At 45.2% G+C, this 27,754-nt stretch overlaps 1 long non-coding RNA gene across 1 annotated transcript; it reads left to right on the forward strand.

Annotated features, from left to right (window-relative positions):
- The first annotated feature begins 24,853 nt into the window (after positions 1-24,853).
- On the forward strand, positions 24,854-27,436 carry LOC121042121 (uncharacterized). The gene is made up of 2 exons (XR_005795987.1): positions 24,854-24,957; positions 27,207-27,436. It is a non-coding gene; the product is annotated as an uncharacterized LOC121042121 (long non-coding RNA).
- The last annotated feature ends 318 nt before the right edge of the window (positions 27,437-27,754 follow it).

Genomic DNA, 27,754 nt, shown 5'->3' on the forward strand with positions numbered 1-27,754 from the left:
CTTCGGAAAACCATCTGTTTAATAATCCTTCCTAGACTTTTGTTGGCAGTGGTGGTGCTCGTCAATCAAATGGTAAATTTCATCCATCACTCTATTTTAAAATCAGGACATTTCCCAGTACCATCCTTTTGGCTGCTCTCTCTGATTTTCTAGGACATCTCAAAGATTTTATAGGTGACACTTGTGGTCATCTGGGAGGTCATCCTTCTGGACCAGCTGACTTAAACTCGGTAAAGCAAGTTTGGTAGTATGTCTGCTGTAAGTGAATTTCTGGCGTGTAAGCGGAAATCAACTTTATTTTGCTTCCATTTGTTCCTTTAAAATTAATTCGGCGAGCCATGTCCTTCTGATGTTTGTGGATGGAAATTCATCAGTCCTGTGACTTGAGAAAAGGGTCACACTCATGATAAATAAAATTCTATTATCGCTGTAAGTCACCAAGCACAGCCTTCATTTACATGATAGAAATCTACTCCTGGATAAGGAGCGGAATGGAACTTAGGCTTCGTTCAAAGTTAAATCTTCCGAATCAGCCTGAACCCACTGCTGCTGAAAGTGTTTTGGGTTTCTTCTTTCTTTTACCTTTTCCACCGACCTCACCCGCAAACCTAGATCTTCTGACTCCTCTGGGGCAGGGCAGTAGGAAAGCTCGTTTTTTGGCTGTCGCTTTCGTACAACGGCTCTTCACTCTCCAGGCCCGGCAAGTGTTTCAAGCCTTTTCATTCTTTAGATTTTTTTTTTTTTTTTTTTTTTAGGCAGCAATCAAATTCCAATTTCCCGTGTCCTATCCTCAGCCTCCGCTCTCCACCTGCTCTCCTTTGAAGCCTCTTCCTCTCTGTGTGTCTCTTGATGAAGGCGAAGTGCCCCACAGCATGCAAACCATTCTCTCCAAAGACCTCTTCCTCCCTGGTCCTCTCCCTCCTTACCCCTCTGAGCCTCAACGCTCTCACTGTGGTCTTCAAGGGTTCCAGAGAAACCCCACCAGTTCAAAGACACTGTACAACGTTTGAACAATTGCCTCCTTTGCAATGTAACCTTTGTCTTCACGTTGCAGCCAAAAGGAGGCAGAGTCCACTTCGTATATTGGGTTAAAGTAGTTTTCCACTACATGCCCTCCAGTCATGACCTTCAATTTCCTCCATTCTGGTTTGATGGCATTTCTTCCTAATAGGGAGACAGATGAAAATAGTAGTTAAGGACATCTGCATTCTCTCTGAGACCTCGCCTGATTACATATCATCTTCCTCAAGCACAGGGATTTTCCTCTTTTGAAACATGTGCTTTTAAAAACCACAGCCATCAGGCCATTCGATTAATTTATAATGAGTAATATCATGGTACATAGATCTAAATACTCATGTTCTTTTTATTACTTCCCACTGATAAAGTTAAAGTAGGAGTGGGAGGGGGGAGTAGGGGAAAGAATCTAACGTTTACTCAACACTTACTATGTGCTTATCATTTTATATTCATGATCTTATTAAGTAATCACAATAGCCATGGGAGGTAAATACTATTCCAATTATATAGATATGGGAACTCAGGGAGAGAGTCAAGTAATTTGTCTAAAGTCCACAGCTAGCCTGGTATGTGCTTTTTCTATGACCTCCCTGATTTTCAAATTACTGACATAAGGCAAATTGGTGAACTTGGTAAAATAACAAATAAATTCAAATATTTTTACAAACAAACAAACAAACAAGCTGTTTCACTGGTGGGGGATATGAGAAACTAGAAATCACCAGCTATAAACACCTAAAGAGTTGATATATATTTTTACAATATTTTGCTTAAGAATATGCATAGAATAGTTTTATGAAATTAAAATAATACTGCATACCCAGCTCTGAAACCTAATTCTTAAACTTGCTGTACTGTGAACATTTCCCATTCTCAATAACAATTTTTTGAAAATCATTTTGAATGGCTTCTTACTAGGCCAAGGTATGGGTATACCATGACTTACTTAGCCTCTTTCCCTTATTGTGGAACATTGAGATGGTTTCCTTTTTGTTTGTTTGTTTGGTGTTTTTTTTTTGTTACTACTTTGGGTAACACCGTATTTTTGCACCATTGAGCATAAATCTGTGTTTGAGTTTCTGACAATTATTAGAAGAAGGGTTGCTGGATCAAAGGGTATGGACCTTTTAAAGGCTCTTGATACAAATTGCCATATGCTTTCTAGAAAGGTCAATAGCAGATGGGCTTATCTTAATGGACAGTGTTATCATCACACTCCATCAGTTAAAGACCCATTTCCACACCAGGGCCAGACAACAGAACCAGAACATTTATGCAGGCCGGTCACGTTATCTTCTCTTCTGGACAATGTTAGAGACATAAAACAGAAGTGTTTTTGGCTACAGTAACCAGAATCTCCAAACTAATATCTGTTTGGAGTTAGTGGAAGGAGGGATGTATATTTGCCTCTTTGTAGCCAGGGTTCTCCTGGACGCTCGCATGTTCCTCTGATCCAGCCTGCATTTCGTTCATTGGCCTATAACGCAGCCCTACTTGAGCCAGAAGGCCCTTAAAGCCACAGGGCGGGATAGCTTTGTGCACCCAGTCACATTCTGGCCACGCCTTCCTGCACACAAATCCAGGTCTCCCCCCCATGCAGCTGGGTTGTCTCTCTAGAACCCCCAGCAACAAGCTAATAAACAGATCTTCAGGCGGGCTTGCTTTGCATCTTTTACAGGTTGATGCAAATTGCCCTAGTTTTGTTTTCAGGTGCTGACCTTTATCCAGAGTTTGTCCCAAACCCTGTCCATCTCCCACCCCAGAACCACGGTTTGAAGACAGAAAAGCAACATCTAGCAGCACTAAAGATACATTTAAATGACAATATTTTAATAATCTTTTCCCCCTAATTTCAAAAGCAGTACATGTTTAAAGCAGAAACCTTAGAGAACCCAGGAAAGCAGGCAGAGAAGGATGCGGAGTGACCAACAGGGATGTGGCCTGCCCGGCAGATGGGGAGTGCAGGAGTGTTGGTGGACATCTGTGCAGGGTCAGCAGGGGTGATGTTCAGCTCTGCAGATGTCGGGTGGACGTACAACAAAGACAGAGAACTGCTAAAATCTCTCCCACTTGACCCTACATAAACCCAAGAACTTAGTTCCAACACCAGGGAGAACGGGAGGGAGAATCTCCCCACATGACTTAGATGAAAATCATAGGCGCAGTGGAATGGCACTTGGTACATGAATTAAGTTCATTTGTAAGAAGACAAAGAACACCAGAGCCGGTTTTGTGTTCTCTGTCTAGCCCTCTTTGGCTTCTGATCTCACAACTTCAGGCGTACCTCACCATCAACCTCTTTGCCGGTGCCTTGGCCTGGTTCTGTCCTGGTGCCTGGGGCGGTTTGAGGGACAGATCTACAATCTCTTGGGCTGCCCATGGGAGCTAGCCCTGCAGATCACCATGGAAACTAAAGATACTGTGATTGTTCATGCTGGGCTTGGATAGAGGCTGTTCCCAGGTGAAGGCTGGGGCAAGCCACTCTTAGGATAATGTAACTCTGCCTGCCACCTCTGAAGACTTTCTTCCCTTAATTCTCCTTGTTGGAACTGGGAGACTAAATCCCTGAAAGCAGCAGGTGGATGTAAAACAAGACAACAAAACAAAATAAACAGCCTGATAGGGCCATGATCCCCAGCAGGAATGCACCAGAAGGAAAGGAGTCTGGTTTCCCTGAGCCATGGCGCTGGACTCTGCTCTTTGTCCCATAAGGGCTCTCAGAGCCACCTGGCACAGTTGCCTTTCTCTTGGGGTCCTTCCTTTTGCACTCCTGCCTCCTTGGCAACATTTCAGGGGAGCCCCGGGGTACGACAACATCCTAACTGTCAAGGCAATGCAGCATCAGAGAGAGTCAGTGAGGCAGGCTGGAATCCCCGGAGGCCTCCGAGAATAGAACACATGTACCAGGATTGTCGCTGCCGCACTGTCGATAGTGACAAAGAACTTGAAACATCCAAAGTGTTGATCCATAGGAAATGGCTTAAACAGATTAAGGCATGTCCATACAAAGGAGCGCTATCCATCATTAGAAAATATATGGATTTATGTAAATTAAAAAGGAATATGGATATGTCTATCATATATTTTTAGTGAAAAAATGTTTAAAACAGTATGTAGAGCATCATCTTATTTTAATATATATTCATATAACTTATATATTTATTATATTTTAAAATATAATACATATAGAAAATCTCCAGTGTGATAATTTCCTTTATTTTTCTGTATGTTTAAAAATTTTTTTAATGTTTATTTAATTTTAAGACAGAGAGAGAGAGAGAGCAGGAGTGGGGGAGGGCAGAGAGAGAGGGACACACAGAATCCGAAGCAGGCTCCAGGCTCTGAGCTGTCAGCACAGAGCCCAATGCGGGGCTCAAACTCACGGACCCGAGAGATCATGACCTGAGCCGAAGCCAGGCGCTTAACCGATGGAGCCACCCAGGCGCCCCTATTTTTCTGTATGTTTAAACTGATTATGATATATGTGCACCGCTTTAATTTAAAACAATTATAACCCTCATTGATGGGTGTGGCGCTGAACCTGTGCTGGCAGCCGCGGAGGTGTGCACTTAGATCTGCCTTCGAGAAAGAACCTGATGTGTCCCTATGAGGAGCGTAGGAAGTCAGCTGTCTCTGGCTGCAGTGCCTTGAGGATCCATGGCTACGCTTGTACCAAGTTCGTACTCTTCCAGGCAGCCCCCCTGCAATGACCGGGCATGGAGGGGGACTGATTCCCGCCCTTTCTGTCCCAGGTAGACATCCTCATGGGTGCTCTCAGTGCTGGAGCTCCCCATTGGGCTAACAGCTTTCTCAAAGCTGCCCCGCAGGCTGGGGTGCTTCCTACCCACTCCTGCTCCTTCCTCCGCCCCTCTCATTCTACATGTGTCAGACCTGCTTGGTAAGCTGCAGTCTTCCCTGCCTCCTCTTGCTCCCCCTCCCCCCTTTATCCTTCGCAGGTAGCACCCAGGAACCTCTCACACTTCTAACTCTATTGCGGTTTGCTTCCTGGAGGACCTAACACAGTGCTTCCATGTTCGTGAATGCGATACAAGAAACGTGGACTTGATTGTTACATTCTTTTTGTACAAATCCTCTCCTCCCCACCTGCCTCGGCAAAGAATGATTCCCAGATGACTCCCCAAGTGGGCTCCAAAACATGAAATGCCTTTTTCCACCAGGATTTTCTTCTTCTGATGGTTGTTGCCTGAAATCTGTTCCCTTTCGGCCCTCTGGAGCTGATTCAGAAAGGTCGAACATGGCCAGGTCAATCAATGTCCATGACGCATAATATTGCTGGAATGAGAAAGGCCAGCTAACAAGAATGAAGATCTAATGCCCGCGGATCCTTGCATGTCTCAGTGCAGCAACTGCAGAAAACTGTGGCTAATGCCATGATTGCTAAGACTTTGGAGCCAGGTCTGCTCTGGTCCGTTCTTCAGGCCTGGTCCATTCTTCCCCAATCATGTAGTTCTTAATAAGCAGACCAGCTCTTCCCAGCACACAAGGCTCAGTTTCCCCCCTGGCTCCCCATGAAGCATGCCAGCGTCTTGCAGAGCCCATAGTAGGTAAGTACCACATCTGGGGAGGCCACGTGGAACTGGTCAAAGGTGGCCCTGCCAGCCATCCTCAGAGCTCTGGCCTTAAATAGCCCAAGGATCACAGCGTCAGCACCACATGGGGAACTGAGAGACAGAACCAAAAATGGGAGTGGGCAATCATAGCATATTTGAGGGAGGCCGGCAAGGGTTAAATCAAGAATCAGAACACAATCAGATCTATAACCAAGTGTGAACGTGAGGTGAAGAGCACCTCATTAATATCCATTTACCCTCCCAAGAAGGCTGACGTCCTGTGCGGCACTTTCTTCTGTGGGTGGAGAAGTGTTTGCCTGCCCTGGGTCAGTGCCATGGTGCCTGGCTGCAAAGACAGTGTGTTCACAGGACCTGCCCCGCAAGTGATTTGGAGGCAGTGGTCCTGTGAGTGGACTAACTTCAGACTGTCTTTACAACCCACACAGAGAATCTGTGAACTACTCAGTATCTTTTTAAGAGGCTTCCTTGCTGCTTATATCAGCCAGAAATGGTTTCTTCGGCTTGCTAACTAGGATCCCTGGTTGATATGCATGTATAATGCATAGTATTTTTGTATACGTTAAATTAGCATGGAGAAAACCAGGTTAACAATGAAGTTTAACAACTGGGTTATTAACACAGGATGCCTGGAAAGGGGGAGAGTTGAAGATGGAGAGGGGAGGAAAAGGAAGGAGGCAAGCGAAAATAGAACAGGGGCAAAAAATAGTAAGACTGCGCAAAGGAAAACCCCAGCACATATTATAATATGATTCCGTGTTTTCGTCCACATATTCAGCATATTCACATACCAGCCATATCTCAGATCCGGGGAGAAGGAAGTTTCCCAGGATTACAACCAGGCCTGAGTATTTTTTCAGAGCTTCTCGGGAAATGCTGAGCAGACAAAGTTGACAAATGTACATCTACCAATGTGATCTGAGACCACCTCCATCAGGATCAGCCAGAAGTTTATTTAAAAATTCATGTTCCTGAACTCCACTGTCAACCTCCTGAGTCAGAATCTGGAGTGGGGGATTTTTCTGCCCAGAGTGAGGGGGCTCGGCATCCTGTGGCCACAGAACCAGATTCCTGGGGCCCCGAGCAACCACAGGCCTCCTTGGCGCAAGCCCAGGTCTGGTGCAGCGGGCCCCGTCTTTTCAAAGATCTGCTTTTCAAATCTTTAATGACTGTTTAATCCAGCAGTTCCACTTGGAACTTCTCCTAAGGAAATAACCACACAATGTGAAAGGATGCCTGAGGAAGAATGTTCGTCACAACCCTTGTTTAATTAATGAACATTTGGAAACGACCCAAATATCAATCAATAGGGGAGTAATTAAAATAATTATGACACATTCACACAATGGAAGGCTATGTAGCCATTAAAATTGTGAGGTAGATCTCTATGCGCAGAAATGGAAATACAGACGCAATATAGTGCGTGTGGGGAAAAAATCAGATGGCAAAAGAACAGGGATGTCTCACACACAACAGATGGCAGTCACATGTATGGCAGAGTTGTGTGTCATGCATAATCTTGGGGACACTTTCTTTTACACCCAAGAAAACAAGATCTGAATGCTGTTATGGAGAATCTTCAATTTCATTTCTTACACACACATATACATATTTACTTTTCATTATGAAAATTTTCAAACATAAATAAAAGTAGAGTGAGACTATATCAAACTAAAAGGCTTCTGCGCAGCAAAAGAAACCAGCAACAAAATGGAAGGGCAGCCTACGGGATGGGAGAACATAGTGGCAAATCGTAGATCTGTTAAAGGGTTAACATCCCCCAAAATAAAGAAGGCATACAGCTCAATAGCAAAAAAGCCAAAAAACAAAAAAACAAAAAAAAAACACTGATTAAAAAACGGGCAGAGGAGCTGAACAGACATTTTTCCCCAGAAGGCATACAAAGGGCAAACAGGTACACGAAAGGTAGGTGTTCAGCATCACTTTGATTTGATTTGCAAATCAAAACTACAAAATCACCTCACACCTGTTGACATTATTGATCTGTTGTCCTCAAAACTCATCATATTGCTTTATATTTTAAGCATGTCTTTTAGAAATACAATATCTGTCTTTATGGCTTCTTTCACTTGGTATCTTTGAAGGGTACAGCTTTTGTATTTCAGTAAGTTTGTATTTTTGTTCTAAGACGGTTCCCTTTATACCAGTTCTGAAATTTACACTCTGAGTCTCTTCCTTCCCGGGCTATTGTCTACTGGTTATTTCCCTCCCCCATGCCAACATTGAAATTGTTCTAGCAGCTTCCTCTTTCTACGGGCCACGTCCTCAGCGTCTAATTTGAGATGATATCTTTTTACTCTCAGTTAAAGTCCGTAAGACAATTTATAAGCTTATTGAACTTTTTATACACTTTCCCCATTCACCCCGCATTTGTGACAGAGGTACTCTATTTCTGTACCTAAAGCCACACATACTATTCTCTCTCCCTAAGAACCATCATGTAATCTTAATTCTGCAGGGAAATATATCCTCAGTGCACCCCACCAGTCTTTATGCGGATTCCTCCCTAGTTGCTTGGGTTTTTTGAAACTCACTCTCTAGCAGCTTCCTCAGGAAGAACTCGTGAGACAATATTGCCTGAGTTTTTTGTGTGTTCATAATAGAGCACCTGTGCCTTTATAGTTGACGGTCAGTTTGCTGGAAAATTCTTATCTCATGGTTTCTTTCCTTGAGTACATATGTGGTTTCAGTGTCCCCTGGCATAAAGTGTTGTGTCCAAAGTCTGATGGCAATCTGATTTTCTTTCCCTGATAAGTGACTTGGTCTTTTTTGCAATTTTTTTCTTTTTCTTTGAAGTCTTCTAGTTTTACTAGAATATTGGTTGTTGTAGGTTGATTTTCCAGATATGAGATGTACCTTTAACTGTGAAGTTTCAAGCCTGTTTTATTTAAGAATAAGAACTAAATGTTTTTATATTTGTTTTATTCTATTACTTAGGTGTCCATCCTCAGGATTTCTATTCCGCATGCTTTCAGTCATCTTTCCCATGTGTGCATGTATGCACATGCCTGTGTGTGTTTTTTGCACCATTTTCTCTTGAATCATTTTTCAGTTTCTTTGTTTCTTTTCTTTTTCTTTTTCTTTTTTTTTTTTTGATATTTTTTTAATGTTTATTTTTGAGAGAGAGACAGAGAGACAGAGCATGAGCAGGGGAGAGGTAGAGAAGGAAGGAGACACAGAATCCAAACCAGGATCCAAGCTCTGAGCTGTCATCACAGAGCCCGATGTGGGGCCAGAACTCACAGACCACGAGATCATGACCTGGGCCAAAGTTGGACGCTTAACCGACTGAGCCCCAGGTGCCTCTTTTCATTTCTTTTTTATTTAAAAATCTTTTGGGGCGCCTGGGTGGCGCAGTCGGTTAAGCGTCCGACTTCAGCCAGGTCACGATCTCGCGGTCCGTGAGTTCGAGCCCCGCGTCGGGCTCTGGGCTGATGGCTCAGAGCCTGGAGCCAGTTTCCGATTCTGTGTCTCCCTCTCTCTCTGCCCCTCCCCCGTTCATGCTCTGTCTCTCTCTGTCCCAAAAAATAAATAAAAAACGTTGAAAAAAAATTAAAAAAAAAATCTTTTATCCTTTGCAACTGGTGTTCATTCAGGTTTAGATTCTGTGGTGATTTTAAAATATGGTCACAAAGAGACACGAGAAAATACTTTTCCAGCAAGGGAATTGTTCTGTCTTGACTGTGCTGGTCTTTGAAATACTGTGGATCATTACTTACATCATCAAACTGCACAGTTTTCATGAATGAATTTTATTGTGTGCAAATTACACATTAACAAAGCTGAGAAAAATGGGCCAAGATTCTTTGACACTCCTCCCATCAAGAGATGGAGTCTCTGCTCCCTCCCCGTACATCTGGGCGGTCCTGGGGCAGCTTTGACCAATAGAGCACAGCAGCAGTGAAGCTATGTGACATCCAAGGTGAGGTCAGAAAAGGTCGAGTTGGTCTGCCTTGGTCTTTGGAACATTCACTCTTAGAAGCTTGACCCATTAAAGGGGCACTTGAGTGGCTCAGTTGGTTAAGCTGACAACTTTTTTTTTTTTTTAAGGTTTTTATTTCTTTTGAGAGAGAGAGAGAGAGAAAGACAGAGTGCGAGTGGGGGAGGGGCAGAAAGAGAGGGAGACACAGAATCCGAAGCAGGCTCCAGGGTCTGAGCTGTTAGCACAGAGCCTGACACGGGGCTCGAACCCATGAACTGTGAGATCATGACCTGAGCCGAAGTCAGACGCTCAACCAACTGAGCCACCCAGGAGCCCCAAGCTGACCTGATTTCAGCTCAGGTCATGATGTAATGTTTTGTGAGTTTGAGCCCTGCATCAGGCTCTGCACTAATACATGGAATCTGTTTGGGATTTTCTCTCCCTCTCACTTTGCCTCTTCCCTTCTCTTTCTCTCTCTCTCTCTCTCTCTCTGTCTCTCAAATTAAATAAATACATTATAAAAAAAAAAAAAAGAAAAGAAGCTTGACCCATGACGTGTAAAGGCTGCCTACCCTATGGACGCTATGCCCGTAGGCCACCGGTCTGTGCTCCAGTCCCTAGGCCTAGCTGAACCTGCCTGATGGCCATCCAAGCCCAAGTGCCAGACATGTAACAGAAGAAGCCACCTTGGAAGTAGACCTCTTACCCACAGCTCTCTCCGCACACAGCCATTCAGGTCACCCCAGCTAAGGCCAGAACCCACAAGCCTGGTACAATTGTTGCTTTGCTCCACAAAATCTGGAGGTAATTTGTTACATAGCAGTAGATAGTTGGAACAGGCCCCTTCCATTTTAATCTTCATTTACAAAGTTGTGCTTTCTTATTTCTTATTCTCTTCTGAATTCTATCACTTTTCCCCCCAAATCTTTCTTTTCCCAATTACCTCATGTCCAAGTTTTTCTAAGCTTATTAGAATCTAATCTTATTAGTGCTACTCTTTCAGAACATCGTTTTTCTTAATTTACTTTAGTTCATTTAGCAGATTACGTTACAAGTTTTATCTCTTTTGTGGGCACGTCTTTCCAGCATGCCTTCATTATCTCTAGAGACAGTATTCTGTCCCTTACCTTCTTTCCTCTTACGGCGACTTGGCGTGGGATTTACTCATGATCATTTATTATAGCTCATTTTAATGAGAAGAATTTTCTGTACTTTTCGGAAGGAAAGGTAGGCTGGGCTAGCCGTCCTACACTTGATCTTAGCCAAAAGGCCGAGAAGTAATTAGGCTAGGTGTCCTAGATTCACTACCCTGAAAGTTCTCCTTCCACTATTTTCAAAAAAATGATTAGACATGTATACATATCTCCAAGTATTTTCTGAGCTTCATCACCTCTGCTATTCTGTCACCTTTATCTGAATCTTCTCTCCCTCTTTTTTGAGCATCCTGTGATGCTCAATTTAAATTCTTCTCCCAGCAGGTACTTTTTTAGTGCAGAACTTTATCCTAGAACAAAGTCTGGTTAGTTTAAACATGTTCAGAAAGCCCAGACTATACCAACACCTTCTACCTTCTGGAATCCCCTTGTGTTCATGTGCAAATGGGAGCCTATGAAACTTCCTCAGCTTTTGGCTGGCGGTCTCAGATTGGGTTACCAAGATTCCCAAGCCAATTTGTGGGTTCTCTGGCTCTCAGAGCTACTCAAGACCGTTTGCTCTTCTCCCATTTCTCTTATAATTGCCCAAATCATATGGTCTTGTACTTGTACCCACCTGCTCATACTTTGGAGTCAACTATGATACCTACTCATATCAGTGAGATCAGTGGTTCTCAAACATTTTTTTTAATGTTTATTTATTTATTTATTTTGAGAGAGAGGGCAGTAGAGAAGGGACAGAGAGACAGGGAGAGAGAGAGAAAGAGAGAGAGAGAGAGAATCCCAAGCAGATCCCACACTGTCAACACAGAGCCCAACACGAGGTTCGATCTCATGATCTGCGCGATCACGACCTGAGCTGAAAACAAGAGTCTGACGCTCAACTGACTGAGCCACCCAGATGCCCCAGTTCTCAAACTTTAGAATTGGCATCACCAGAGTTGCCTGGAGGGCTTGTTAAAGTGCAGATGCAGAGGTCTGGTGTGGGCCTTGAGATCTGCATGTCCCGCACATTCTCAGGGGGTAGAGACACTTCTGGTTTGGAGAATTCCCTTTTAGAACCATCGTTATCAATGTTTGTGAACATTTTTGTTTTGCTGTCCTCGTGGTTTTGTCTATTTTTATGGAGGAACCTGGGGAGTTAAAAAATTATGCTGCTGTCACTTTGGAAAACAGTGTGGCCATTCCTCAAGAGGTTAAACATAGAGTTACCATATGACCCAGCAGTTCTATTCCTGGGTTATATCCCCAGGAGAGATGAAAACACGTGTCTACACAAAAACTTACGCATGAATACTTACAGCAGCATTATTCATAAGAGCTAAAAGGTGCAAAAACCCCAAATGCCCATTAACAGATGAATGGCTAAACAAAATGTGGTATATCCATACAAGGAAATATTATTTAGCCTTCAAAGGAAAGGAAATTCTAACACATCCTACAACACGAAGGAACTTTGAAGACATTATGCTAAGTGAAATAAACCAGACACTGATATAATGATTCTGTTTCTATGAAATGTCCAGAATAGACAAGTCTATGGAGGCAGAAAAGAGATTAGTGGTTGCCTAGGACTAGGGAGTATGGAGAGAATGAATAGTGACCGCTAGAGTGTACAGGTGATGGAAGTGTTCTAAATTGATTGTAGTAATAGTTGCACAACTGTGTGAATATACTAAAAACCCTTCAATCATGTAGTATAGTGTATGAATTATATCTCAATAAGGGATAAAAAAAAAAAAAAAGCAACTGTGTTACCACAACCTCCAGAAGCCTCTTCTGCTTTAAAATGTTAATTATTCACAAAGGTTGGGACTTCCATTCATTGCAACAAGTTTCTTGCAACGCCCCTTGCAAACAGTCACCACATGGACCTCTCTGGAGGGCGCTGCCATTGAAGCTGGCGGCTGAGGGCACCCTGAGCGAGGCTTTGTGACTCCAGAGGGCTGCTCCCAGTACAAGCTGCAGTGATGTGAGGTGGGGTTCGCCATGATAAAGCTGTGCATCTGGCCTCAGAACAAAGCCTCTGTGCCTGTGCTCTGGGAATCCCGGCCCCTCCCTGGCCCTCAGTGCAGCCCACAGCCGGTTGCCATGAAAGGAAGCAGACACCTTCATCCCCGCTTCTTCTTCCCACTGCAGACTCCTTCCCAGCTCTTCCCTTGGCTCCAAGAGCTGTCAGGGTCACCCCCCCCTTTCCCCAAATCCCCCACCCCCTGCCCCGCCACGACTCATTCTGCTTTCCATCTTGTCAGACAACAAAGACACTGGAGGAATTTATTTATACCTCCAGCCAGCTAATGAGACAATTCAATGAAAAGCAGCCCCAGCTTGCTGGAGCCTCCTCAGGCCTTTGATTGCCTCTTCTGTGTTCCAATTCCCAGCATTTACTCTACATATAAATTTTCCACGCTGAATAGGCACCATTCTTCCGGGAAACGCATTTGTTCCCCTGGCTATTTCATTTCAATCTCTTGTTTTGCTTTTTACTATTATTGTTAAACTGTAATTAATTCTTCTATCAGCTTCTCTTTAGTGTACAATGCCTAATGCAGCATGAAGTGTCTTCACTCACCCCCAACTACACACCTATTCTTGAGCAAAAGGAAGGCTTTGACATTTTAAAAACACACAAGCTGCTAGATCCTCGCCTCAGCAGAATGGGAGTGGGGGAGGGAGGGAGGAAGGTTTGCGCGGGGGGGAGCTGAAATGGTTTCATGGTCAAGTGACCGCGGATTTCAATTGAGCGGAGATGGTTGAAGAGATCAGACACTTGAAGAGTTAAAAGAGTCATGGTGGGAGCCTGAGAGAAAAGCCAAAATGCACTTTAAAGTCTAAGTAGGGGTACATACCTCTGTGATGGTGGCCCCCAGATATGTCCATGTCCTAATCGCCAGAATCTACAAATGTGACCTGATCTGGAAAAAAGGTCTTTGCAGATGCTATTAAGAATCTTGAGATAAGATTGAGGCACCTTATGGTGCCTGGGTGGCTCAGTCGGTTAAGCGTCTGACTCTTGATTTTGGCCCAGGTCATGATCTCACCGTCATGAGACTGAGCCCCAAATGGGGCTCTGCTTTGGGCACGGAGCCTGCTTAAGATTCTCTTTCCCTCTCTCCTTCTGTCCCTCCCCCACTCGTGCTTTCTATAAATAAATAAATAAATAAATAAAATCTTAAAATAAAAGAACCTTGAGGTGAGGAGGTTATCCTAGATTGTCTGGCTAAACCCTAAGTCCAATGACAAGTGCCCTTGTAACAGACCCGCAGAAGAGAGAGACACAAGAGAAGGTGATGGGAAGAAGGAGGCAGAGATTGGAGGGATGTGCCACAAGCCAAGGAGCACCAAGGGTTGCTAGGGATTGCTGGGGCAGCCACCAGAAGCCAGAAGAGGCAAGAAATGGATTCTTTCCTAGAGCCTCCACAGGGCTGTGGTCCTACCGATGCCTTGATTTTGGACGTCCCACTTCCAGAACTGTGAGAGAATACATTTCTGTTGTTTTAAGTTTCCACGTGTGTGGTAATTTGTTACAGCAGCCGTAGGAAACTGATACTGCTTCCACGGTTTGCCAACTCATGATGAACAGGAAACAGAGGAAAGAGAATTGGAGGATACCAAGTCACAGAACCCTCCAACACCAGGCTGTTTCCTTCAGATGGTGACAAGCTGAGTTGTCAGATCCGATGAGCCCGTCCACATAACTCAAGCCTAAAGCGTGGATTGGATGCAAGAAATGAATTCCTACAACTCAGAGCCTGCCCGCATCAGCTGCCCACAGCTTCGCTTTTCAGGAACGTTCTTCCCCTTGCGCACACATGATACAGCATGCAGTGGCTGAGCTGTGACTTTGTGCTGAGACATAAGATTCCTCCATCCAAAAGATTTCTGAACTTGAGGTTTCTATGTTTCATCCCCCACCCCTATTTTCTGTATTTCTTTTAATGGCTAGAAAGAACACATTTATGAGTAGAGAAATGTCTGGAATCCTAGGTCTGCATGGGATCTCTCTGAGAAGTCATGTTGTTTGTGAGCTGGTGGCCCTGCCTTCATCTCAGAAAGTGGCCCGTCCCAGCAGGCCAGGCCACTAGCTGGGTGTCCTATTCTACCACCTTAGAATCGGCTCTTCATTCATTCATTCATTCATTCATTCAAAAAATGCTTGTTTTTGAATATCATAGTTTTTCTCATCAGTTGGTGATACTTGCTGGCATGCATTTTCTATTGGTTCAGGCAGTATCTGGTCATTCTCTCTACAAGCTCCTTAGTTCACTTGCTTCCTACTGCCAACCTCTCATGTGAGATCCAATACATTTCCTTGTCTGGCCCCCTGGACATAAGTTGAGCTAGTTTGGGTCCATATTCTCCATGCTCAGTAGAATCAGTGGCTACATGGGACGTGGCTTACGGTAGGTCCTCATAAACAACTTGTAGAACTAAAGACCAAGTTTCCAGATGTTCTAGCCACATATAATTGTACCACTTTATTACACTTTGATTTTATCTTGTGGGAAAATGTTTGAACATTTAGATTTAAATTGTGTCTATTATTTTAAAGAACTTCCTCCGGCAACTTACAGAGTGAGTTTTCATCCTAAATGACTAGCTATGCATGCCTGTTTGACTTGGTGTGTGTGTGTGTGTGTGTGTGTGTGTGTGCGTGCGTGCGCACATGTGTGCGTGCATGTGCATTTGTGTGTGTTTATACACAAAATCCCTCCAGTAACAGAAAGTTTATTTTTCTTCTTCCCATAACTCAGAGTCCACTGACTGAATGAATTTAACTTAAATTACCTCTCCCGACCCAAATAAATACATAAATAAAATATCAACAGGATAAATTATGGCCTAAATGTTATTTCTTGTTTCCAAAAAGCGAAAAGGTGAGTATAATTGAGTTTGCTGCTCAAATCACAGCCCTGGCTCTTGGCAACACCCTAAAATAACACTTTCCACCTCAGTTCTGTAGCCCAAACACAGCAGCAGCCAGGCCCTGCTTCTCCACTGATGAAAGGTTTTCATTTCTGGCAGGGCACGCCGTAAACTGAGGCCCACGGCAGTGAGCGAGAGGTGGTGTGGAATTTACAAAGCTCAGAGGGGCAATCTACATCCATTTGTGGTGATTAATATCTCCTTCCTTTGGGTTGCACGCCAGCCTTCAATTATAAACAGAAACAGAATCTTGCTCTTTATAGAGCAGCCCCCCAAACCCCCATGGAGGGGCCTGCCATGGGAAAGGAAGGCCTGGTAAAATCAGAATAGAAGAAGTGCTGAAACCCAGAGGGCATTTGCATTGCCTGGGCACTTCCTGTGTCTTCCATGCTGTCCCTACTGGGTACCTGACAACACGGCAGGAGTGACCTCAAGAAGGTGGGGACGTGAGGAAAGAAAAAAACCTACTGAACTTCTTCTTTTGTTTTCTGTGTTTATTATTTTTATTTAGACCAAACAAGCTCAGGAGTCTGTGGGAAATTTCCTAAGTTCTGCCCACCCCCAACAGTCTCCCTCCACTGAATTCAGGAACTCACCAGCCAGGCCAGGCCCACGTGGGGCTCTTCCGCTTCCAGCTGGGGCTGAGGCTGATATCACCAATGCCAAGGCCAGTTAAGGGGAGAACAGGGTCATCTTGAACAGAAGTTTTCAAATTTTTTTGTTTGTTGTGGGTGTGTGAAAAATAGCACAAGTTCCAAATCATCACCCCAACAGCCCATCCTCATTTCCCCAGTTTTTCCTCTCTCTTTGGGTTAAAATGTGTACTTGCAGTTCTGTCAGATGAGTTGATAATACTCTTCAACTAAAAAAAATTTTTTTATTGTTTGTTTATTTTTGAAAGAGAGAGAGAGAAAACATGAGCAGGGGAGGCGCAAAGAAAGAAAGGCAGACACAGAACTTGAAACAGGCTCCAGGTTCCGAGCTGTCAGCACGGAGCCCAATGTGGGGCTCTAACTCACGAACCATGAGATCATGACCTGAGCCAAAGTCGGACGCTCAACCGACTGAGCCACCCAGGTGCCCCAGTACTCTTCAATTTTTAAAAATGTTTATTTATTTTGAGAGAGAGCATAAGCAGGAGAGGGGCAGACAGAGAAGGAGAGAGAGAGGATCCCAAGCAGGCTCTGCACTGTCAGTGCATAGCCCAACATGGGGCTTGAACCCGCAAACCCAACTGTGAAAATATGACCTGAGCCAAAATCAAGAGTCGAATGCTTAACCGACTAAACCACCCAGGCACCCCAAGAGTCAATAGGACTCTTAAAAAAAGGACTTGGTGGGAGGTCCTGGCCCAGATCTGACCAGAGCTCACTGGTGAGGATGGATTCCTGTTCCTGGATATTGGAGTGGACTTTAATTGGTTGCCCCTACTCTTCCACATTCATTCTCCATTTCCTCATCTGCAATAGCATGTACCAGGCTCTGGGGTTATGAGTGGGGATAAGACGGGTAAACCCCCTACCCCCATGGAGTTTGTCTCCTAGTTAGGGAGACACACACTGCACATATCAATCAATCACTTCAGGTGGTTCTAAGTAACATGGAAAAAAAAAATGAAACAGGTTAATGTAACACAGAGTAACTAGGAGGTGAACTAAGTGGGTTTTTTTTTTTAATGTTTTTATTTATTTTTGAGAGAGAGAGAGAGAGAGCATGAGAGGGGAAGGGGCAGAGAAAGAGAAGGAGACACGGAATCTGAAGCAGGCTCCAGGCCCTGTGCTGTCAGCACAGAGCCCAATGTGGGGCTTGAACTCACAACCATGAGATCATGACCTGGGCCAAAATCAGATGCTCAACCAACTGAGCCACTCAGACACCCTGAGCTAAGTGTTTTTTAGGTGGATGAGGAAAGGCCTCTCTGAGAAAGTGATATCTGGGCTTGGAACCTCTATGATAACATGTCTATCACCTTTAGGTAACACAGAGCTAGTCCTGAGAGGTCATGTGCCAGGCATAAAGCAAGAGTGGTTGGGTGTCTGGGTCTGTTGCCAGGAAGTCAAAGCGGTGTGGATTTCATCCTACATTACTGCCACCCCCAGCTTCCTCAGCTGCAGACACTGATTCCACTCATGCCTGCAGGTCATGCAGCACGCCATTTTGGAGCCAGGCCTGCGCTGGGCATCGGGACCACCACCAGTGGTTCCATAAGCCAAGCTTGCTCCTTGGGGCCCCAGCACACGTGGTCCTTGCAGAAAGAGCAGCGATGGAGGCCACTCATGGCCTTGGCACTGAGCTACAGTTCTCTACCCCCTTTTCACAGCAGTCCCGTGAGGAAGGAGGTCACGACCTGGCACTGTCTAACACATAGTCATCATCCAGTGTGCTAAGCGCAGGGGGTAGATGCACTGAGGGCCCAACAGGGCAGGGGCTGCAAGAAGAAGGGTGTGAAGGAGGCTTCCCAGAGAAGCTGGATCATTCCTGTGCATCTACAGTGTGCCTTCAGTCTTCTTGAATGTTTGTCGTCCTTTCTAGCAATCATCTGGGCTCTATTCTGGTTCAGCATCAGGTTGGGCCACCGTTGCAAGTATACCACCAAATGTGACCAGCTCTGGAGGCTTGTCCCTGCTCCTCCCCTGGTGCTGCTCTTAAGAGGTGTTCCCACGGGCTGTTTCCCAAGCCCCAGGGAGAAAGCTGGAGAGTCCTGCCTGGGTCAGGCACAAGTCCCGAGCCTTCCACGCTCCACAGACACGGGCTCCAGCCTGGCCCAGTCACACACTGGGCTGCTGCTCCTGTTTCCTGCCCAGCAGCCTGCTCGGATTTATATCCAGCACAAAACCCGGCCCACAGATTCGAGTTCAATGGGCGCTGAGAAAACATCCCTGAGGTAGTCACTCCAGACTGGGCTGGGCTGGGCTGGGGCACCCAGGATGGCTCAGTCCTGTGGGCCTCAGGGATGCAAACTGCCCACTTGATCTTTCATGCTGACCATAGGGCTTGATCATGAAGAGAAACTCTAGCTGGGGTTGGGGCAACCGCCCTCCCAGGAGCTGCCATCCCAGAGGAAGTCAGGAACTGCAGACCAAGGACCATGAGCATTTGTGCGTGCTGGCAGTTTCGGCCCCAGGTCTGGGTCTCCACAGTGAGCAGCAGTGAAGCTTTTAAGTCCAAAGGTCTCCTGGGCTTGTGTTCAAGGTCAGTGAAGGAGAAAGAGGTGGTTCTGTACTTCCCTCCAGAGCTAAGCCAGCGGGGCCAGGTCCAAGTCTTTGGAAGGACACTGGGGCTCAGCATAGAAATCTAGCACGGGGCAGAGGGTTGTGACACACTCTTACCTGCCTCCCTTCAGTCCTATCTGCTGGCTGTGGGGTGACTCCCTTCTGCACAGAGGTTCCAGATCCTCATAAAGCACAATTCACTATCTCCCTACATATGGGCATGTAGGTGGTTTCCTAACGGAACATTCCTGTATCTGAATGATGCTATCATGGACACATCTAAAAGATGGGTTGTTATCAAGAAAACAGCAACTGTAGAACAAAACACACATGATGAATTTATAAATAGATTTTGCACACGAGTGAAACTGTATCTATTTCCATATGCACATAAACACATTGAAAAGGGCCTAGAACAACAGCGGTCCTCTCCCCAGGAGGGGCAGGCTTGTAGGAGGGAGTGGAAAGTGTGGTCTGTGTGGTTTGAATTTTTTGTAGCAAGGATGTTTTCAGGTACTTCTTAGGGAAAAATTTAAAAACCAAACATGTCAAAACAACTTCAAAACAACAGCACTTCGTGCTGCGAGGGGTGTCAGCCCAGGACGGCTGGCTGGGGTGGATGCCCCTCTTGATTAGGGCATTCCTTAGTGGGCTCTTTGGTTCTAAACAAGACTGTCTAAATGGAAGAAAATTGAAACCAAAAAAGGCTAGATTCCTGTGAAAAGATTTGCCAGAGAGAGTCTCCAAGGCCCTGGAATGGGAGAAAGATCTAGAAAGGGGAGAGTGAGTGAGTGAGAGAGGGAGGGAGAGAGAGAGAGAGAGAGAGAGAGAGAGAGAGAGAGAGAAGGCCCAAGGAATGGCCGGTGTTGGAGCCCACTGAGAAGACTGGCCATGGGACAGTCCGGTGGTGGGTATGGTCCAGGTCTTTAAGATCCCAGAGGCTTCCTGCTCAGTATTATCCCATAGACCCCTTAGTTCCCCAAGCCTTTAGACTAACAAGTCTGCTACATGTAGAACATTCTGACAGTAGAGTTTTAGAAAATAAAAGAGAATGTGAAATGGTTACTGTGGTGACAAGGGAGTCTCAGGAATTCAGAGGGATCAAGAATTTGATGTGAGGTAACCAGGAGAACGTGAAACGTCTTGGGATCCCTCGTAAATTCTGGGAAGAGCAGTAAATGTTCTATGGTATGTGGGATGGAGGTTCGAACAAGCTTAATTGGCCACTGGAGTAGCAGTGATTCCAAAATGTGAAGATCCTGAGGCTGAGTTAATATAAGTAAAAACATGCTAGTTGATTTTTAAAAATCAGAAGCCTATAAAGAAGCAAAAATTGCCAGTGTAGCATTTCCATCCATTTGGTGTAATACATTCACGCATTAGAGACTAAACTCACGCACTGCCCCCTCCAACGTTTCCCTCTGCAACTGTGTCTGATGGTCCAGCTTTTAGAGTGATGCGGTCCATGGAGTCAGAAGCCCAGAGATCCATAAACCATCCAGACATCTAATAGTGCTTTAAAAGGGGCCCTGAACACTGGAGGGTAAGTGGCCGGTAATGGCTGAGCTGGGTACAGAGGGGGAGGAGAGAGGGCCCTGGGCTTCAGGGGAAAGTGAAGTAGCAAGTGTAAGGAGAATTTTTACAGCGGCTATAAAAACAAGCCCCATGTGCATACAGCTAGATTCTGAGTTGGCCAAATAAACTCGGGCCTCTCGTGGTTCATGTTGCCAGCGCTGGCTTCAATTCCGGCAGCTACTGTCTTAGAGATCCAGTAAAAATGCTTCAAGAGAGAAAGACACCACCATTGCATTATGGAGCCAGCACAGAGATGGCTCTCGAAGGGCTCCCTGTTACCAGGAGTTACAGGCAGCAGGCAGTCCTCCTGGTCAATAGGCTCCTGGCAGGTGATTATTACTATTCAGCACCAGCCTTTGGTTCCTTGGAAGCAAACAATGGTTTAGGCTTCTGAGTGAGGGTCACGCTTTGCACACATGGAAGGGAACGTCTGTATTTGCAAAATGCTACCATTTAGGGTTGCTGACCCTGCAGCCCATTCCCATAGGCTCTCCAAATGGAAATGCTCACCCATCAGTACTCCCTAAACTCCCTGCTTTCAACCAGTCTCTGGTGACAAATGGAAATTTCTTGCCCCAGCACTGCTCTGGAGAGGACAGAGCACACTTACTGGCTTCACAGAACCTCCCAGTTTAGATGCACTGGGGAAGGAAGGCTGGACCCACGCTGATAAATGTTCAACCACCAGTTCTTTAGTGGACAGAAGCTCTGATTTGTAGCACTTGCTGACTGCCATGGACTAAAATCTCCTGCCAACTGCCAAATCATGTCTCTGGATGGAGTTGGGAAGAGGTGTTCAGTAGCATGCCATGCTCTGTAATAGATGGAAATAACTCCAAGAACATAGATAATAGTGAAATATAGTCCGAGAATTAGGAAGTGATGTATTTTGAATATTTGTGACCTTTGTCTTTAATATAGTTTAATTATAAGCTTATGCAATTTTTAAATTTTTAAAATATTTTTAAGGTTAATTTATTTATTTGTGGGGTGAGAGGGGCAGAGAGAGAGGAGAGAGAGAATCCCAAGCAGGCTCCTTGCCATCAGCACAGAGCCTGATGCAGGGCTCGATCCCATGAACCACGAGATCATGCCCTGAGCTAAAATCAAGAGTCAGATGCTTAACCGACTGAGCCACCCAGGTACCCCACTAAGCTTATATAATTTTTAATTATCAGTGTTTAACTAGTTTGCTAAACTCCTGAATATTTAGCAATTGACTCTCATGAACTAGTATGTGAGCCGGCTCCCACACGCCACTGGCTGTGCCCTGGGGCCTTCTGGTTTTGGGTTCTGGATCTAATTTCTTTCTATAGATTTCTACCATGCTTCTGTCTTCTTATTTCCTCCTTACTCTCTCTGGGCGTCCCCCACCCCCATTTTTCTCTACTCGTTGATCACTGAGCCCCTGCATGGTGCCTGTGTGATTAGAGAGGCCCTCTGTGGGGGAGTACTTCTGGTGCTCACCCAGACCCAGCTCTGCTCTCTTTTGGCACCAGAAGGATGATCCTTCTGAGCTTCCCATCAGTTAGGCACAGCTGTGTGACCATCTCTGGTCACTGGTTGTCAATGGAAGTGGCATGGGTCGCTTCTAGACCGAGGCATTTAATTGATGGTGGGAGACCTTCCAATGTTCTCTTTCCCTGCTGCAGTGATCTTAGGGAACCACCACCAGCCTTGTGTTAGGCTGGCAGGGCCAAAAGATGGAGGAGCACAGGTTACTGGGCCACCACATGGAGGATGGTTGCCCTGATTAATCACCTGGACTCATAGTAGATAAAGTGCTTTTCTCTCAGTCTCTCTAATTCAGGTGTTCTCATTCTTGGCTGCACAGTGGTCTTAAAAATCCTGGTGCTCAGGTACATCCTAGACCAAGAAAATCAGAATCTCTGGGGGAGGGGTCTAGGCATCAGAATTTAAAAACACAAAGTACCAGGTGATTACAATGTGTAACCAGCGTTGAAAGCCAGTGTGCTCCAATTTCCTGGTCTTATTATTAAAGCTTATGAATACATTGATTATGCCAAGTCCCAGCCAGGAATTCTGAGTGCCATGGTGAGCTGTGTGCCCAAAGGGGGTATCTAAGCCCCCTGTCTCCCAAATGCTGGGCCAAGGGCAGGCCACGTGGAGCCTAAGAGAAGTCTCTGGACACGCACAGTGACAAGAACCAGACTCCTCAAGAGAAGGGATGGCGCCCCAAAGGCTCATAGGCCAGGGAGCTGGTCACCACTTCTCAGTACAGCTGTGGTCCTTAATGTGACCCATGATCTCTGTGGGTCCCAGGAGGCCTGGTTCTGGCTGCCCCAGCATAAAGTCCTGGCAGGATGCCAAGAGAGAGGGGAAACTCCTATCCAGAGCAACATGGGATTTAAGAAAGAGAAGCCAGTTGCTTACTCTACTGGACCGGTGGGTCTCTTGGCAGAATGGGGTCTGAGCTGGCAAACACAGGCTCAACCTTCCAGCACCCACACTGGTGGATAAGTGCTGGAAAGGCAGCAGCGAGACTTATTTTCTGGGTGGTCGCTTGTCAGAGCCCCCCTGCTCTCTGGCTCCCCTTTCCCCTTATTATAACTAAGCGTCTTTCCTAGAGGTTGTTGTGGGTCCACTGTGATACCTGGTGGATGGTTTCCTTTTGAGAGGCTATGTTTCTGTACTCCATCCTACGATGTGTCCAGAGGGGAGAGACTCAAGGTACCTCTTATCCTCTTGTATTACAAGGCCACTGCCCTGGTCTGATGGTCAACCAGTCCCGATTCACTCCTTTGGCTGAGCCCGCAGACGCTCCAAGGGGGTGTCCTAGCAAGTCTACCTCAGGAACACTGGATTTTGAGCAGTGCAGGGGTCTCCTCTGCTGCCATCCTGAGGCTGTCCCCAAAGTCCAGGGTTTCATGGCAGCTCTCCCAAGCTACACACTTCTCTGGCCCCATAGTACTATCATAGGGTTGAGGATACATCTTGGGATTTCCCTTGGCTCCTCCTCAAGGCTGTTCCTCCCAGGCTCAGACCTCCTGAATAACCAGTTAGCCCTGTCTGTCCCTTGAAGTTTCCTACCCCTGACCCTAACCAGAAACCTTATTTCTCATCTGCAACCCTGGCCTTGCAGTTCCAGGACATGGCACAGGGATTTTTGCCCCCCTTGTACCTGGATCACTGCAACAGACTCTTAACCTATCTCTTGAAGGCACTCTCTCTCCTCTAGCCCTACACTATACTTTGAGATTCATCATCCTAAAACAGCCCTGCCATTGGTCAGCTCACCTTTTTGCTCGAGAGACCTCTGCACTCAGAGATACAGATTCTCTGCCCCACTGTTCAGGGCCCTGAGGCCTAGAGCTGCTCTCTGAGGACAGCCTCCTTCCAGGCTGGCCCAGGGAGCCTCTGGCACCCAGCCAGCTGCCTGCATCCTGTGGTGCCCTGGGTATACAGTAGTCTTGTCTTCGTGCTCCATTGTCTTAGCCCATGCGTGCTTCCCCAGTTTGGAATGCCCTCCAGTTTTAAAATCCCACCATCCATTCCAGGCTCTTGCTACACCCCCACCACCTCCCAAAGTCTGTTCAGACTATTGCAGCACATACTGGGCTCTTCATCTTTTTGCTTCTTTTCTAACACAGTCAGCACTATTATTTTGATTGCACTTAACAGATACTGAGTTCCCTGCACGTAGAAACCACAGTTTGTACTTGTTTGGGATCTCACCATGAAGCCTACCATCAGGCTTTGTGCACAGTAGGGTGGAAGACACTCATGGATGCCCACCCAACAGAAATATTTTCTTGCTGCCCAAGCCAGCCTTCCAGTACAGGAAGGTGTCAAAGAGGGAACCTGAGGGCTGCATTTGCCAGCCTCCCATGTAGCAAAGGCACTGATACACGAGCCAGTCCTTGCCCCTGGAGCTTACTGATGGGGCAGGGAAAGATTCCTTCCTGTTTGAAGCAGAAAATTCCCTTACTTGTCAATCTGTGGAAATCAGAATGGCATCAATAGACACTGGCCTCAATACCTGCCCTTGCCTGCTCCCAGCCTGGAGCTAGGACCACCGAGCCAGAGCTTTTCCCAAGGTTCATAGTAAGTTGGTGAGACCTTGGAAACAAGCCCAAGAACGTATAAATACATAGGGCTTTGTTGTTTCATTTCTTATCGTTTCATCAAGTCAGTGGCCAACAATCAATGCTTCAGAAGAAGGTAAAAGTCTTTGACAATGGACCTACCCACTAGTGTAATTCTAGAAAATAGGCTTTCTGACCCCTCCAGGAAACCAGCTTATACCATGAAATATGAAATCCACACATGCATAACTGTGAATGTTATTAATGATCATAAAACCATCCAACTCCTTTGAAAATCTAAGCCTTATTTCCGACACAATTAGCCCCTGCAGCGGACTGGTTATTCGTGGTGGAAAGATGTATTTCCTTTACTTTGTTAAACTTTACCAGTCATTAACTCTACTGAATGGAAGGCTTCTTGTGTTATGGACAAATGGAAGCTTTGCCAGGAAGGGAGAGCTGCACACGAAATCTTCCTGCCTGGGTCTGGAGGTGAGTTGATAAGTTAGAAGAGTTCTGTCTGTCAGATCCACTAACACCCATCTATAAGAGTAAGTTGGTATCTTGGGTAGGCAGGAGCTGGAAACTGTATGTTCTTGGGGATTGGAATGAGGTAATGTACCCCTCAGCCCCAACTCAGAATCTACGTGCAGGTGTGGATTAATACAACTGAGGAAACAGTTTGGTAAGCTATAGAACCTCTGTCTATAGGGTAACCTATATCCACACAGGTTGTCTGACCGACTGCCTGTCTCAGCATTCTGGAATCCCCTTTAGCTCTCACTATTCACCCTTCTCATTCATTTCAATAGGAAGAGCCAGCTTCCTACCAAATGACCCTGGTCCCTCTTCCCATTGTTAATTGGATCAAAGTCAGCGCCTGATCAATACTGGGCCAATCGGTGCATCTTCCCAAATAACTGAAACTAGAACTGTGGGGGATCAGCTTCTCTCTGGAGTTCCTGGATATGTAAACTCAGGAGCAGTCAAGGGCCACGTTCCTGTAAAAGCCAGTCTATAAAAACAGGGGACTCTGGAGGAGAAGTACAGAAGGAAACAATAGCAAGTTGAAGGGAGGGGCTTCCTGGTTTCCCTATGCTCTAGGTCTTGTGTCTGTTCATAACCTAGTCCTGAGGTCTGGCTGCATCTGTGCCTCTAGTTTCCAGGAAACATCCCTGAATCCTCATTACAAACGTCTTACATTAAAGAAAAATTTATACTTGCTTGAGTAGGTTTCTGTGACTTTCAATCAAAAGACTCCTGACTATTACGTATACCACTGGATAATATGTAACCATTAAAGATTGCTCATAAATAATATTTAGTGTCAAGGGAGAATGCTTATGATAAATGGTGAGTCATTAAAAAACAGCCTGTAAAATTATATAAACAGGGTGATCTTAACAGTGTGAAACAATGGAGGAGTGCAAACCATCAGGACATTATTCGTGATTATTTCTAAGTAGTGGGATTATAGGTGGGTTTCATTTTCTTCATGGTGTCTTTCTGTCTATGTATTTTATATTTTTTCATTAAAGTACGTATTCATTTTATAGTTATAAAATAAGACTTATTTATTTAAAAGTAAAAACACCTAGGAATCTTAACCTGCTTCCCTCCTGCCTTCCCCCCACCCGACACCTGCAATGGGAGGCACCACTTGGGTGTAAGTGTCCTCACCAATAAATTCCAAACACATCTAGAGAGTTTGTGAGGAGCATGACGGGTTGAAGAGTCTTCTCAGAGAGAATTCACTCAGCAGGAGTCAAGTATACCAAGCTGGTTCATTAATAGAGCCTTGGATTTCAGGGAGGAGAAGAAATTCCAAATATAGCTGGGTACCCATCGCTCGCACCTGCCCAGCCAGTCTCCCGTGGCTTGGGTCACAGCAACAGTGTAAGTTAAAAGGAAAGGACTCTTTTGCTAGATACTCAGGGATGCAGAAGGGTATGAGCAGCCCTCACTTGGGTATCGATCCTTTAACAGAGTGTGGTGTATCAAGGGGTAGAAGCACTTTCTCACTTTCTCCCCATTTTATTGTAGACCTCTATACAGCTTTAACAGCTTGAGGTCTGGGATGTTGGCAGTGGTGTTGATGGTAGTGGCAGCAACACATGGCAGAGGGGGCAGCGTTCAGGAGCAGCAGCAATCATGCATGCACACTACAGCAGTGCCCAGCAGATGCAATGCCCGTTTCCAATTAATGCAGTGGAGTGAAGGAGTCCCACAGAATTTACAGTGATGTCTGGCAAAGCCAGCAATGCCCAGGTCCAGTGGTATAAGAAGTAAAGAAATAGGAACAACGGAATAAAATGTTGGTAACTGACTGGACAGCTAAAATGGAAGCTGAAAGCTAACACAATCCCAGAAACCCTCAGTAGACTGCCAATGCCTCATTGACCAGAATTTTGTTAAATGGCCACCCATGCTAAAGAGAAAGTTGAGAAAGCAAGTTTCCAACTTTTCTGTTCTTAATCTAGATGTGAGCAAGGAAGAGGAATAACAGAATGAATCTTGACTCGATAAAGGTAAGTTTAAAATCAGTATCAAATTAAATATAGACAAATGTTAGGGAGAAAGATCTAGAAGAATCCCGCACTCAGATTGTAGGTTTATGACACAGAAAAATAAAATGTCTTTCCTTAAATCAAAAAAACAGTGGATGGGTGTTCATCTACATGTTTTAAATTGAAATAGATTGTTTAACATATGCTTATGTCATTCTTTATGATTCCCCACAGTAACTGCCATTTTCCACTTGTCAACGCTGGATCTCATCACATCTGGTAGATGGAGTGAATTCTACCACATTTTTTCTTCCTTTGTTTTGAAAAGAGATTTATTCTGATAAAATTCATGCTCATTATATATATTGAAATATACAAAGAATAAAGTAAAATACAACTGTTGGGGTGAACATCCTTCCAGACAGCTCTCTTTGTGCACCTATTAAAATATTACACAAATGGGATCATGCTGTTCCGTTGTCTCCCTTTTTGCACTTAGTTACATGTGTCATAGGCAAATTTCCATGTCATCAAATAAAGATTTACATTATCATTTATATATTATCTATATAAATGTGCCACAATTTCTTTAACCAGTGGTTTAGCCCTATTCATGATTATTTAAGTGAACACCCATTTTTCACTATTGCAAACAAAACTGAAATGAAATCCTTGTCTTTAGATCATTGTATGCGTTGGCAATTATTGTCTTGAGGAAAATTACAAGAAGTGGGATTGCTGGGTCAAAGGTGCACTTGTTTAAAATGTGCATTCTTTCCATC

Source organism: Herpailurus yagouaroundi, unplaced genomic scaffold, assembly GCF_014898765.1.
Source record: "Herpailurus yagouaroundi ecotype Mexico unplaced genomic scaffold, PumYag 184, whole genome shotgun sequence".
Taxonomy (NCBI): domain Eukaryota; kingdom Metazoa; phylum Chordata; class Mammalia; order Carnivora; family Felidae; genus Herpailurus; species Herpailurus yagouaroundi.